Below are 13,728 nucleotides of genomic sequence, written 5' to 3'. Positions count from 1 at the left end.
TATCCACCTACTGGCTCGGTCTTTTTTGGCTAGCCAGGGAAGGAGCTTGCCTGCCTTATCACCTGCTTCATAAATTGTGTGTTTTTAGCCGTGAGTTTTGCTTTTGCCACCTCCCACGCAAATGTTTTGTATTCCTGCTGTGCCAGACTCAGCGCATGTGTGGTGTCGTCAGTTAAGGCAAGTGCATGGTTTGCTTTGGTGTCTGCCACCTCCTGTTCAAGGTCTGCCATCTGCTGTCTCTGTGATTTCTTGTGCCCGGCTATCAGTGAAATCGCCTGTCCGCACAGCACTGTTTTATAGGCTTCCCAGAGTGTTACTGGGGAGGACACGGAATGCGCATTTTCAGTGAAATAGTGTTTCGTGGTTGCACGGAGTCCCTTGCTTATTGTAGGGTTTTGGAGATATCCTGAGTGTATAGGGAATACCCTCCGTCGTACAATATTATGAGAGGAGAACGTCATGTATAGAGGCAAATGGTCTGATATTCCGCGGGGTAGGTGTTGGATCTCTGTTACCCAATCCAGCCCCGTCGCCAACATGAATATGTAATCAATTCTAGAGAGGCTATTGTGGACTCCTGAGTGTTATGTGTATTGCCTATCGTCTGGGTGGGTAGTTCTCCAAACGTCTATTAAACCAATGGCTTAAGTGAAATCCGTCAATTTGACGTGTGCGCTATGCGGGTCCCTGGGAGGTTGTTTGTCAAGAGATGCATCAATCACAGCATTAAAATCCTCCCCCATGATAGTGTCACCTGCCGATAAGGATAGTAAAAATGTACTGAGGGCTGGGAGGGCCGTTTGGTGCAGCGCTGGAGGGACATACACCGAGACTAAGTTATAAGGCCTCCCTTCCCATTAGCATTTTAGTGCTGCAAAGCGCTCTTGGTCATCCATTTTGAAGTCAGTGAGTATGAGTGGGAAGCGTTTATTGAGCAGAATCTCCATCCCACGGGAGCCAGAGGTGAATTCTGAGTGGACCGCCATTTTATATCCCCATCTATCTAGGGCTTTGGTGGCCGAGCCCGTTAGGTGCATCTCTTGTATCAGGACTATTGCTGGACCTTTGCGCTTGATATATTGAAGGACTAGCCCCCTTTTAATCTTATCTCCCAGTCCATTCACGGTCCATGAGAGCACCGTGAGGGGGCCAGGCCCTCGGGGTTGCGTAGTGGGTTATCTGGGGATTCTGTCCGTGGGTTGGTGTGTGCCATCTACGTATATACCTGTACTGGGGTCTGGAATTGCGTGTAGTGCCTACAGTAGTCTGTTGATGTGAGTGCCATTGTAAAGACAAAATAAAAACAATAACCTGAAAACCAAGAACTGTCCCTTTTCCCCTCCCCTGCCTCCCTGCCCGGCGGATCCCAAACTACCCGCCTCCCCAACTGAGCAGTATGCTTTAATCCCATAACAAGTACTTGCGTGGAGGGTGAGAGTCTGTCCGAGAGCACCTGAGGCCCCCATATATGATGATGTAGCAATGGCTTATGTCTTCTCCTGAGGCGCAGTTCTTGCCCACAGATTCATGGTTCTTCCCATAAGCGCACCATGTGTGTGGGTCGCGGGCAGGCAGAAAAGTCTGTGCGACCTCCGAGGGGTGCGGACAGTAGGTGCGTGCATAACACCAGAGAGTCCTGAAACGCAGTACAGAGTTGCTCACTCCCCCTTGTCACTGGATTCTGTAGATCTGGATCCCTGCGACTCCTGCCGTCGGCGCTGTTGCTGGGTTTTGATCTTCGCGGATTTCGCCGCCGGACGCCATCCATCCAGCCAGTCTCGGGCTTCCTCCGGCGTAAGAAAAAACCAAGCTGTCCCCTCTCCCGCCACTCTCAGTTTCGCCGGGAAGAGCATGGAATATTTAAGTTCTCTAGCTCTCAGTTCCTTTCTGACATCCATAAAGCCTCGTCGTTGTTTAGTTACAGCAGCTGTGTAGTCCGGGTACATTGTGATCACTTGATTGTCCAAACTAATCGGTGGGGCGAACCTGGCCGCCTGTAGGATAGCGTCCCGGTCACGGAAATTGAAGATGCGTGCCAGAATCGGTCTGGGGGGAGCACCCGGATTGGGCCTCCCACCAGGTACCCGGTGCGCCCTTTCGACCGAAAAGAAACTCAATAGTCCACGCGGTTGCAGCTGAGCCGGGATGTGTCATTCAGGGGAGTTCACCCCACAGTGTTTTCCTTGCCCTAAGTCTTGTAGGCGGCATAAGCCTCGGATCTCCCATGTGAAGCTGTGAAGCCCCAGCCCAGGCCACTCGCCTCAAACGGCCATCGCAGGCACCCACTACACTTGCCTCTTGGTGTCGCCAGAAGTCACTCATGACCGGCTTAATGCGGCAGGGGGTAGCAGATGTGGCCCCTCAAGATCGTAGGGGTCTCGGCGCCGTGAGCTCCCACGGCGGGTACATCGTGTCGTGCTCTGCTCTTCGCACCGGCTCGGCGGTGCAGTTCCCTTCCCCGGTCGGGCCACGCCGAAGCGATCCCGCGGGCACCGCACGGCTCACCTCACCCTCCGGTGTTCGGATCGAGGATCAAGCGTTATTTCAGGGACCAAGGGAGTCGAAGGTTCCCAAGCCGCAGTTGCGGCCGCCGATAGTGCATCTGTGTGTCAGGTGCCGTCACCCACGTCAGCCAAGCGGGGGGGCGGCGCACTCGAGGTTCCGGCACCAGTGCGGTCAGTAGGCTTCCAGGTCCCCTCGCTGATTGCTCTGGGACCGCACGTTGCAGGAGGCCTCGGGACGCTGCAATCTGCACTGCCAGACTTCCGATTTATGCGCTCCTCAGATACGCTGTGTGCAAGCAGGATAAGTGTGCGGATTAATAACGGAGGCTCTCTCGCTTGCGTAGCTCCTTCAGGCTGCGGTCATCTTGCTTGGCTGCTAGCCCTCAGTGTACCTTTTACTTGTTGTGCAACACCAAGAGTATCTGCCTATTGTGAAATTCACCATCGCCAACATACTCCACTACCTTATAGCCACTTTTTATGAAGATGATGTCTTTCTCTCTCTGGGTACGCTCCCTCACCCCTACTGACCATTTTCAATGCATCCTTTTCACAAGACATCCTCATAGAAAATCTCCAGGCATGCCAAATCCTCTCAATGATGAAGAAACCTACACTAGACCCTGAGGACCTCGCCAGGCATCGGGTCATCACTCACGTACCATTTACAGCAAGATAATTAAAAACACAGTCTATTTTCAACAATAAGATAAGACCATTGCTAAACATCTCCTGCAAGACTAGCAGTGTAGCTTCAAATCATGCTACAGCATGGAGACAGCTACCTTACATGTCGTATAAAATGCCCTTCTGACCGCAGATCAAGATGACTACTGCCTCCTGATATTGCTTGACTTCTCAGCTGCCTTCAACACAGTTGACCATCTCACCCTCCTACATGCTCTGGAGTCTTGAACAGGATTCACCTGCAATGTCCTTCACTGGTTCTCCTTCCTTTCCAAACGACACCAGTTTGATCACACGTGCACCTCCAGATCCTAAAAGAGACCTAAGACCTGCTTAGTCCACGAGGATTCCGTACTGTCCCTTATAATCTTCAGCCGCTACATGGAGCTGCTTGCTGTACTTCTCACAGATAAAAGCATCAAGATTCACTTGATTATACAGAACTCTAGGTAAAGGTCTCCTCTGTTTCAGACATACAATGCCACAAACACTGCCTTTAGATCATCCAGGTTTGGATGCTCACCGCCTACCTGAAGCTCAACCCAACCAAGACATAATTCCTACTATTTGCCAAGAACAACAAGCAAGAAAAAGTATAAACCTGTCTCAGTTACATGAACCTTGATGGCTTTGAGCCCCAACTTTCAGTGAATGCCATGTCTCAACGCTACTCCAATTTAGCAAAGCGTTGAAGACGCACCTCTTTATAGAACACTACATCATAATGCATTAACTGTCCACAAAGCAGCTAGCTCTCCCGCTACTATAGATCTCTCTTGACAGTGTAGGTTGCTGGTGACTACTGGAAGCTGCTGGCATCCCTTAGAGGTGGCATTGGTTTTACCTGATGCCCCTGAGGCAGAAGCAAGCAGTACTGTGAAACAGAAGTTCAGGATCCCACCGCTGTAAGACAATTCAATGGAAGAGGTTGCACTCACCACAGAAGAGTACAGAGGGCAGTTTAGGGACAGCCAAAAAGGTCAAAACTAGACAAGGGAGGATTTTGTAGACTCCTCAGTCAAAGCACTAGAATGCTGGATAAAGGGCAATGCGGTGGACACTTATGAGGGGCTACATAATCTGATTATGTAAGAGCACAACCAAACTAATCATACCACAGAGAAATTGCATAAGCATTTGGCCGATTCTTAGTTGTCATCTCCCAGAGAGTTGGGAAGAAAGCTGACAAATGGGTCCGAACCAGCATGTCCAGGAAGGCCCATGATGGAGGTGACCACAGGAAGGGTGCTCAGACTTTCCAGCAGGGAAAAATGTTAGCAACTGCAAGGATAAAAACATCTAAAGGTTAACAAAGTTCTTCTCTGGAGGGTGGGCCTCGAGACATCACAGTCCAAAGGTAAGGGATATCGGAGAAAGAAGTGGGACCCTGCAAAGGCTGCTGGGATATGCCATGACTTTCATCAGCCTGGGCATAAAAGAAGGGATTCAGCATGCCACAAAATCCCCCCAATGGTGGACAGTCCAAGGGATCGGCTAGCATAGGAGTGAGAAAGGAGGTATACTCTGGAGAGGCCAGAGGTTACACAGAGGCTACCTTAGTGTCTGTGGGAGGGGTTGATATTAAAGCCCTGGCAGTCTTCATCCAAGTCTGGAGAAGTACGAAGGACAAAAGTCAATGGGACACAGTTAGAGGCTCTGAGGGATACATATGTCAGTGTCACTATGGTGGCAGCTAGACTGGTTTACCCAGACAAAATTATACATGTTGTTAGTCACCAGGTGACCAATACTGACAATGTGACTAAGCTGCATCCAATGGCTTTGTTAAGCTTAGAATGGGGGAGGGGTTACTGGTGCAAAGAAGGTAGTTGTGTCCCTTGCCATCCCAATAGAGTGTCTGTTGGGAAATGATCTTGAAACCTCTCTTTGGGCAGAAGGGGAAAGGAAAGCTCATTCAGAGATGCTGAGTCTCCCTGTGAGGGTGTGTGTGGCAACCAGAGCACAGACAGCACAACAGGGGAGTCATAGGAGTTGGGGCCAGGAATAATGGCCCAAAATTCTCTTAGCAAGAAAAATGGCAAGAAGTTTAACCAGTTCACTTCAAAGAGGTCACAGGACTAGTTGGAAAGTTCTCCTGAGGGAGATGCCCTTGTGCCTGAGGAGGGAACTGTACCTGAGGGAGCCTGACTTGACCTGGCAGAGCTTCCGGGTGCACAGGTACCCTCCTGAGAGGACCTATCCCAAGGGAAAAAGACTTGCCCTACTCTTGAAGGCCTTAGGCAGCATGCTGAAAGGCAAGAACAGTGAGCAGTCAGTGGAACCCACAATTTCTATTGGGAAGCTAGGCTCCTGTACACTGAGACTAGGGTCCCCAAACCAGGGGCAACCAGGAGAGTGGTGGTCCCTCAGAAGTACGGAGAGTTCACTCTCACCTTAGCCCATGACATCCCCCTAGCTGGACATTTTGAACAAACCAAAACCTGGAAGAGTTGGTTGCTCACTTTTATTGGCCTCCGATGTCCAAAAACGTCAAGGTGTTTTGTCGCTTCTGTGTCACCTGTCAGGCCAGTGGTAAGACAGAGGGACAACCAAAGGCTCCCTTAATTCCACTTCCAGTTGTTGGGACTCCCTTTGAGAGTGTGGGGATTGACATTGTTGGTCCACTTGATCCTCAAACTGTATTTGGGAACAGATTTTTTCTAGTAGTAGTGGATCATGCTACTGCGTACCCAGAAGCAATTCCCCTCAGGACTGTCGCTGCCCCTGCAGTGGCAAAGGCCCTTCTTAGTATTTTTACCAGAGTGGTGTTTCCTGAGGAAGTGGTTGCTGATAGAGGGACCAACTTCATGCCTGCATACATAAAAGCTATGTGGGATGAATTTGGTGTGAACTACAAGTTCACTACCCTCTATCACCCCCAGACAAATGGTCTAGTTGAGAGATTCAACAAAACCATGAAAGGCATGATAATGGGCTTGCCTGAAAAACTCAGAAGGAGATGAAAAACTCAGAAGGAGATGGGGATGTCCTGTTACCTTGCCTCTTTCTTGCGTTCAGGTAGGTGCCTCTGAAGGAGGTTTGTTTTATCCCCTTTGAACTTCTGTTTGGCCATCCTGTGAGAGGTCACTTAAGTTTGGTGAGGAAAGGTTGTGGGAAATCACTCAAAGACCCCAAAACTGATATAGTGGACTGTGTACTGAGCCTGCGTTTTCACATGGCTGAGTATATGAAAAAGGCAAGCAAAAATATGTTTGCCAGCTAAGAGCTTATCAAGCTTTGGTATGACCAAAGGCAGCACTGGTTGAGTACACACCAGCGTAATTTATGTGGGTGTTGGAGCCTGTGGCTCCAAGGGCCCTCCAGGACAAGTGGAGCTGGCCCTATCCCATCCTGGAAAAGACCGGATAAGTCATCTACCTGGTCGACTTTGGCACTCCTAGGAGTCCGCACAGAGTACTCTATGTAAGTTGGGTGAAACTACACCAAGGCAGGGCTGACATGACCATGCTCGTGGTCACTGATGGAGGCCAAGAAGAGGAAAGTGAACCCATCTCTGACCTACTGTCGAATAACCCAAAGGATGGTTCAGTAGAGGGTGCTGTGTTGTCAGACTCTGTTACTGCAGAACATCAAACTGATTGCAGTCAAGTCTTCAACGAGTTTGCTGAGCTATTTTCTTTGACGCCTGGTAAGACAACATGGGTGTGTTCATGATTTGGGCACAGGTGACAGCTTGCCTCTCAAAGACAACATTAACAGACTGTCTGATCAAGTCAAGGCCAGCATCAAAGCTGGAGTCGGGAAGATGCTGGAGCTAGGGGTGATGGACCCTTCTGACAGTCCCTGGGCTAGCCCAGTGGTACTGGTCCCCAAACCTCACTTAAAGGTGACAAACCAGAGAAGGGGGTTTGTGTGTTTTACAGGGGTCCTCATGCAGTCTCTAAAACTGGTACACACCCCGTTCCAAGATCGGATGAGCTCATAAATATGTTGGGTGCAGCTAAGTTCCTGAGTACCTTTGACTTAACCTCAGACTCACTCAGGGAGAAGAGGAAAGATCAGCCTTTTCTACTCCTGAAGGCCACTTTCAGTTTAAGGTGATGCCTTTTGGATTGAAAAATGCTCCTGCCACTTTTCAAAGGTTGGTGAATAGAGTTCTTTCACGTCTGGACAACTTTAGTGCAGCGTATCTGGATGATATTGCTGTATTTAGTTCAACCCGGAGGATCACCTGGTCCACCTGAGGAAAGTACTTCAGGCCCTGCAGCAGGCAGGCCTAACTATCAAGACCAGTAAGTGCCAGATAGGGCAGAGTCCAGTTGCCTTCTTGGGTCACCTTGGGGGTGGAGGCCAATTGCAACCTCCCCAGCCTAAAATCCAGACCATCCTGGATTGGCAAGCTCCCAAGACTCAGGTCATGGCTTTCTGTGGCTTTACTGGGTACTGTAGGAGGTTTGTGAAAGTGTATGGTACAATTGTGGCCCCTCCCTCTGAGCTCACCTCCAAAACGCAGCCTAAGAAGGCCATCTGGACCACATGATGTCAAAAGGCTTTTGACACCCTGGAAGAGGCTATGTGCTCAGCACCTGTCCTAAAAACCCCAGACTATGGAAAAGAGTTCATTGTCCAAACAAATACTTCTGAACATGGGATTGGGTCAGCTTTGTCACAAACAAATGATGAGCGTCCTTATCGACTAGTTCCGTTTATTTGCAGGTGACTCCTCCCTAGAGAGCAGCATTGGAGTGCCATTGAAAGGGAAGCCTTTGCTGTGGTTTGGTCCCTGGAGGAGCTAAGACCACACTTGTTTGGGACTTACTTCAAGGTTCAAACCAACCACAGGCCTCTCAGGAGGCTGATGCAGATGAGAGGAGAGAACCCAAATTTGTTGAGGTGGTCCATTTCTCTACAGGGTATGGACTTTTCGGTGGAACACAGACCTGGGGGTGACCATTCCTATGCAGATGTCATTTCCAGGTTGAGTTACAAAGATGATGAGGACTACCAGGGTGGAGGTTAGTTGAGCATCGTCCTTCGTCGGGGGTGGGGGGTTCATATAGGAAAGTGTCCTTTTGTATGGTCACTTCCACACTTTTTTCTCCAATGCTGAGGGTTTTGACTCTGAAAGTGCACTGGAAGTTACTAACCAGGCCCCAGTGCCAGTGTTCTCTCCCTAAAATATGATGCATGTGAACTGGTAACCTCAGTTGGCAAGAACTTTAATCCCCTTAAAAGGCCCTAGTAAGTGGTACCAGTGGTACTCAGGGGGTGGGAGTTAAAGGGGTCACCAGGGCCTGAAGCACTGATTGTGCCACCCAGAGTGACCTAAGTAAAAGATGACAGCAGTTGAATTTAATGTGACATGCACCGAGGTGGCTACCTTAGAGGTTGCCCATCTGGTTGCCCCAGCCTTACCTGTGCCCTGGCTGACAGCTTGCAGCTGCTGTCACCGAGACAGGAATCTGGCCCCCTGCCACTAGATGTGAGCACTCCCAGGAGTCAGAAACAAAAGCCTGCCTGGGTGTATGTACCACCTCCCTCCGTGACAGGATGTCTAGTGAAGTGACATATCAAAGTGGTGAGCTTCAAAGCTCTCATCACCTCTGATATGTAAGCAGGGTTCCTCCCGGAGGAGGAAAAGTAAACCCTCAGCCCCAGGCACATTTGCAATCCAGGCAGGAGGGAATATAAGATAGCCAGGAGGCGTACACGCCCAGAAGGCTAGCCACATCCCTAGGGTGGGCCACATGGTCTGCACAGCTGAAGAAGGATTCTGCCATTTTTAAAAGTGCCAGAATAGAGGCTTTTGGGTAGAAAAGGTAACATACTCCACTGGAAGTGGTCACCATAGGGGTGTATTAGTCGCTGGGGCTAGTAGCCCATTGGCGACTAGCTTCCGCACCCCTAACACTCCTAAATCTAGGATCTAGGCTAAAAGACGAGACCTGAGTCTGCGACTACAGGACCTGCATCAAGAAAAGGCGCCCAAGACTGCACATGTGTCAACCACGCTGCAGCTGTATGACTGCGACTTGTCCTCGGCCAGAGACGGGTTCCAAAGGAAAAAGGAACCCCTCTGTAAGCCAAAGGCAACTCCAGAACCTCCTTGGACTAAAGGTCCTAGTCCCCTGCAGCCTGCGAATCATTGGCCGTCTGGCCTGCAGAGGAAATCGCCCAAAAGTAATGCTCAACTGCATTGTGGGAACCATAGTCCTGACCTCCAGCAAGTTTCAGGTAGCTATTGTTTTCACCGGGATGCCAGGACGTCAAAGCGACCAAAGGCTGAACTTATTGTTACCAAGGCTTCTTGATGGCCATCCAGGTTAACATTACCTTTCTCCGATGCCATGCCTTGATGGAACCCTGCAGCATCTTCAATTTGACGCCCTGTTGCCCTGTTGTCAAGAGTTTGCATCCCCTTCCTTGCCAGCACTGTCTAAATGGCAAAGTCAGCAATCGCAGCTCTCGTTTTCAGCATCAGGGACAGCCAGCACGACTCTGCACTACCGTTGGCATTAAGTATTGATTCTCAATCGACAGACGAACTGATAACACCTACGACTCCTCTATTATATCCTATAACCATATACGATCAAAAGTCCAGCAAATCAAATATAGCGGTTGTATTTTGGAACGTAGCTGGTCTACGCTCCAAATTAGGGAACGACGTTTGGACCAATTTTATTTCAAATTTTAACATTTTGTGCCTACAAGAGACATGGCTGACAACAGTGATTCATTTGGATGGTTATAGAACATACTTTGCACCTGCCCAACCCTCTAAATCTGGCAGGGCTAAGGGTGGATTAACCACCTACATATCAAATCTGATCAAGTTGGATGAGATAAGGATCATAAAACTTGATCCTAACTTTCAACTTTTTAGCCTTATAATAAATGCGAGAGATTGTTTCCTCTTGGTCAACTATTATAATAACCTCTCTGACCGAGACGCAGTGGAAATTAATTAATTCAATCTCTTCTCTAATAACATCTACTATTAAGAAATCAACCAGAGAGGTGACCATTATATGGGGTGGTGATTTTAACCAGATTACTTGTGGCGCTTCTAATCAATTTCTATGCGGCTTAAATGATGAGGATGATAATCCTATTTCTCATTTTACTCACTCGACTCTAGGCAGCTCCCTAAATGAAATCATGTTTAATTTAGATCTGGGAATCGCGAACAACTTGCTTAATCTAAACGCGCTTCCGGCCCCTACTTATCATGGGAGGGGATGTAATTCCACCATCAATTACATCTTGATTTCAAATGGTGTTACAAAGAGGGACACCACTTTTCACACTCATCAGATCGTATTGAGCGATCATTATCCTATCAGTATCCTATTTTATCTTTCCAATAGGCCCATCCCTAAAGTTTCTAGCCTTCTGGACCAAAATAACTTAGAATTATCCAGACTAAACGGTTATTCTCTGAAATGGGCTTTAGTTGATCCAATTGAAACTGTTAACACTGTGGTCATTGGATCATATTCGTCCATCATGAAATGCCTGGACCTGACTACCTCAGACGCAGACGTCATTACTAACTTTGGCACTGTGATTCAGGCCGTTAAACAAGCCCTAGTGGCAAAAAAGACCCATTCTGCAAATAATAGACAGGGCTGGTTTAACCATAAGTGCACAGCAGCCTATTCTAAACTAAAATCCGCTTTGCGCAAAACAGTCAGGGACTCCGCAGAAATATCTAAATTGAGGAGGGCCTATAATTCTGCGATAAAGGAAAGAAAATCGGAGTTAAAAAAAACAACTCTGGGACGAACTACATGAGAGCTGTATTAGTAATAATAACATTGCTTTTTGGAAAGTGGTAAAAACACCTTTTCTTACTGATAAGGGTAGCTCCCCAAGAGTGGAGGTCGCTATAGAAGAAAGGGATTGGGTAGATCATTTTTCAAAAAATGTCATGATTAATCCATTATCAATTGATTTCAGAGATAATGACCTTTATTGTCAAGAGCCTTCGCCTTTCCCTATCGACTTATCTATTACACTTGACCAGGTCACTCGGGCTTTAAGTGCAAGCAAGAAAGGGAAGGCCCCGGGCCCCGACGGGGTCCCAATAGATTTCTATAAAACCCGTGTCGAACTTTGGATCCCTCTTTTGACCAGGGTTTTCAACGCACTGTGTACCACCGGCATTCCGGAATCCTGGAAAAAATCTATCCTAGTTCCGATCTTTAAGCAAGGGGACAGGAATTCAGTCTCCTGTTACCGCCCCATCTCCCTATTGGACTCAACGGGGAAAATGATGGGGCGGATAATACTTGATCGTATGCAGGAGTGGGCAGCGAAAAATAACATTCTATCCGACCTACAATATGGGTTCCGTGAAGGTCTGGGGACCATAGACCAAGCCTTGAATTTATCACTTTTGATTGACAAATATGTCAACATCAAGGCTGGAGCACTCTACATGGTCTATGTAGACCTGTCAGCTGCATTTGACTGCGTTAGCCACTCTAAACTCTGGTCCATCTTATTAGATCTAGGGATGGACCAGACTGCAGTCACCTTCATGAGAGAACTTTACGCTGACGCAACTGCTAGAGTGAGATTTGGGACCAGTGGAGAACTCACTGCACCTTTTGGGGTGGAGAAGGGTGTGAGACAAGGATGCGTCCTGGCTCCATTTCTATTCACCCTTTATACTAATGGCCTGGAGAGGGAGATGTTGAGAGGAGCCCGGGACCTTCCCATGGTAGCCAATCGCCGCATACCAGCTCTCCTGTATGCGGATGATGCGGTGATATTGGATCGCACCCCAAACGAACTCCAGAGGGCTTTAAATAGCTATGCACTTTTTATGGCCAGTTTGGACCTCAAAGTCAATATAGGGAAAACCTTCGTCATGAAGGCGGGCGTTGGCAAGAAGAATAAGATTAGACCTATTTACTTGAATAAAGAAAGACTAGCGACCACTGACAAATATCCGTATTTAGGTGTCATGATTGATAAAAAATTAAACTGGAAACCGGCAGTCGAAGTGAGAAAACTGCAATTTGCGAGAACCACTTCCGCACTTGCGAGTTTCTCCAGGAAACTGGGGAAAAAAGCACCTGCGGGAATGGTCAAAATCTACAAAGCCAAATGTATATCAGTGGCTGTATATGGAGCGGGTGTATGGGGACATGCAGTTGTGGGCCCCATCCAGACAATAGAGAATGGTTTTTTGAGATACCTTCTCGCTCTACCAACAACAGCCGCAAACTATTCCTGCCACCTGGAACTAGGTCTTCCATACGTGACAGACCTGGTAAGAATCCAGCCCCTCCTATTGTGGCACCGAATTTGATCGTCAGAAAAAACTGTCTTTACCCAAAAAATCATCCAAGACTGTAAAGCCCTTGATAATGCATACAGATCTAGGTGGTTAGTCTATGTCAACATTTTTTTAACTGATTTAGGGTTAGTAAAATACTATCACGACCCTCCTCTGATTCAGGAGTTAACAAGGAAGGTCTTCTATAAACTTTGTTTTAATCATCTGGAAGATCTAAGACTTAACTCCGAGGTTATGATGCAAACAGTTAGGCACAGTCTAATAGTCCAGACGGTATTCGGGATCCAGCCTTACCTAACTTATAGTATTACTTCCTATGAGCTGTTCCTTTTGGTTAGGTTTAGACTGAATCTCTTTCATCGTCTAGTAGCTTTTCCGTTGAGAAATAACTGGGCCAAAACATTACCACCTTGCCCTTGTGACGGGAATTCCTCCCAGTCTACAATTCATACTATCCTATTCTGTAAATACTACACGGACCAACGGAGAAAAATACTAATCCCCCTATTAAAACGCTTGGGCTTTCGTACTTGCCGCCCAGCTTTACTCTTTTTACAGTTACTCGATGGGGAGGGGCTGGTCTACATTGTTTCTAACTTCCTGCAGAACATCATGCGACACAGACCGAACCTAGGCTGATTTAATCTATTTTTGATTTCACTGCTAAATTAACTGTAACCAGTCAAACTGATGTTTCTTACCCAGAAATTCTCCCAGCATTGCCACTTTAAATTTGTGAACTGATATCACTGCGATCATTCTTGCCTGTGAAGAATTTTAAATTAATGTGATTTTTTAATGTGATATTTTATCATATATTTGTATCTGCATCTTTTATGACTTTTCCTCAGAAAGTCGAATAAAGAAAGTTTTGATTTGATTTGATTTGATGACTCTGCACACTGTCCCTATGAGCCAGGTAAAATTCAATTGACTGTCCGAGCTTCTTCCTGGGACCCGCCTCATCCCAACACTCAGTGGGTTCCACAAAACTCGGCTTTCAAGTGACTTTTAGTAACTTGTCACTTTTCCCATTGACTGTAATGTTAATGATTTGCAGGAGTGAAAGGCACTGATTTATTTTTCCTTTAAAAATCTGCAACTCCAGTTATACTCATCCGATTGTATTTGTTTTGGTGTCTAAAATTATATAAAAATCTGCTTTATTTTTATAAATTGGAGTCTGATTTCCTTCTAGTTGTGTCAATTACTTATTGTCCAGGTTTTTGCTCTGAAATGCTTAACACTTGTTCCCCTAGTAAAGCC

General features: G+C 47.4%; 1 protein-coding gene across 2 annotated transcripts in view; it reads left to right on the top strand.

Annotated features, from left to right (window-relative positions):
* The window catches only part of SLC25A22 (solute carrier family 25 member 22), a 357,355-nt gene that overhangs the window by 121,402 nt on the left and 222,225 nt on the right, over positions 1-13,728 (top strand). The window lies entirely within an intron of this gene.

Source organism: Triturus cristatus, chromosome 3_1 (assembly GCF_964204655.1).
Source record: "Triturus cristatus chromosome 3_1, aTriCri1.1, whole genome shotgun sequence".
Classification (NCBI taxonomy): domain Eukaryota; kingdom Metazoa; phylum Chordata; class Amphibia; order Caudata; family Salamandridae; genus Triturus; species Triturus cristatus.
Note: the sequence above shows the minus strand (reverse complement) of the source record. Positions and strands in the feature narration are given on the sequence as shown.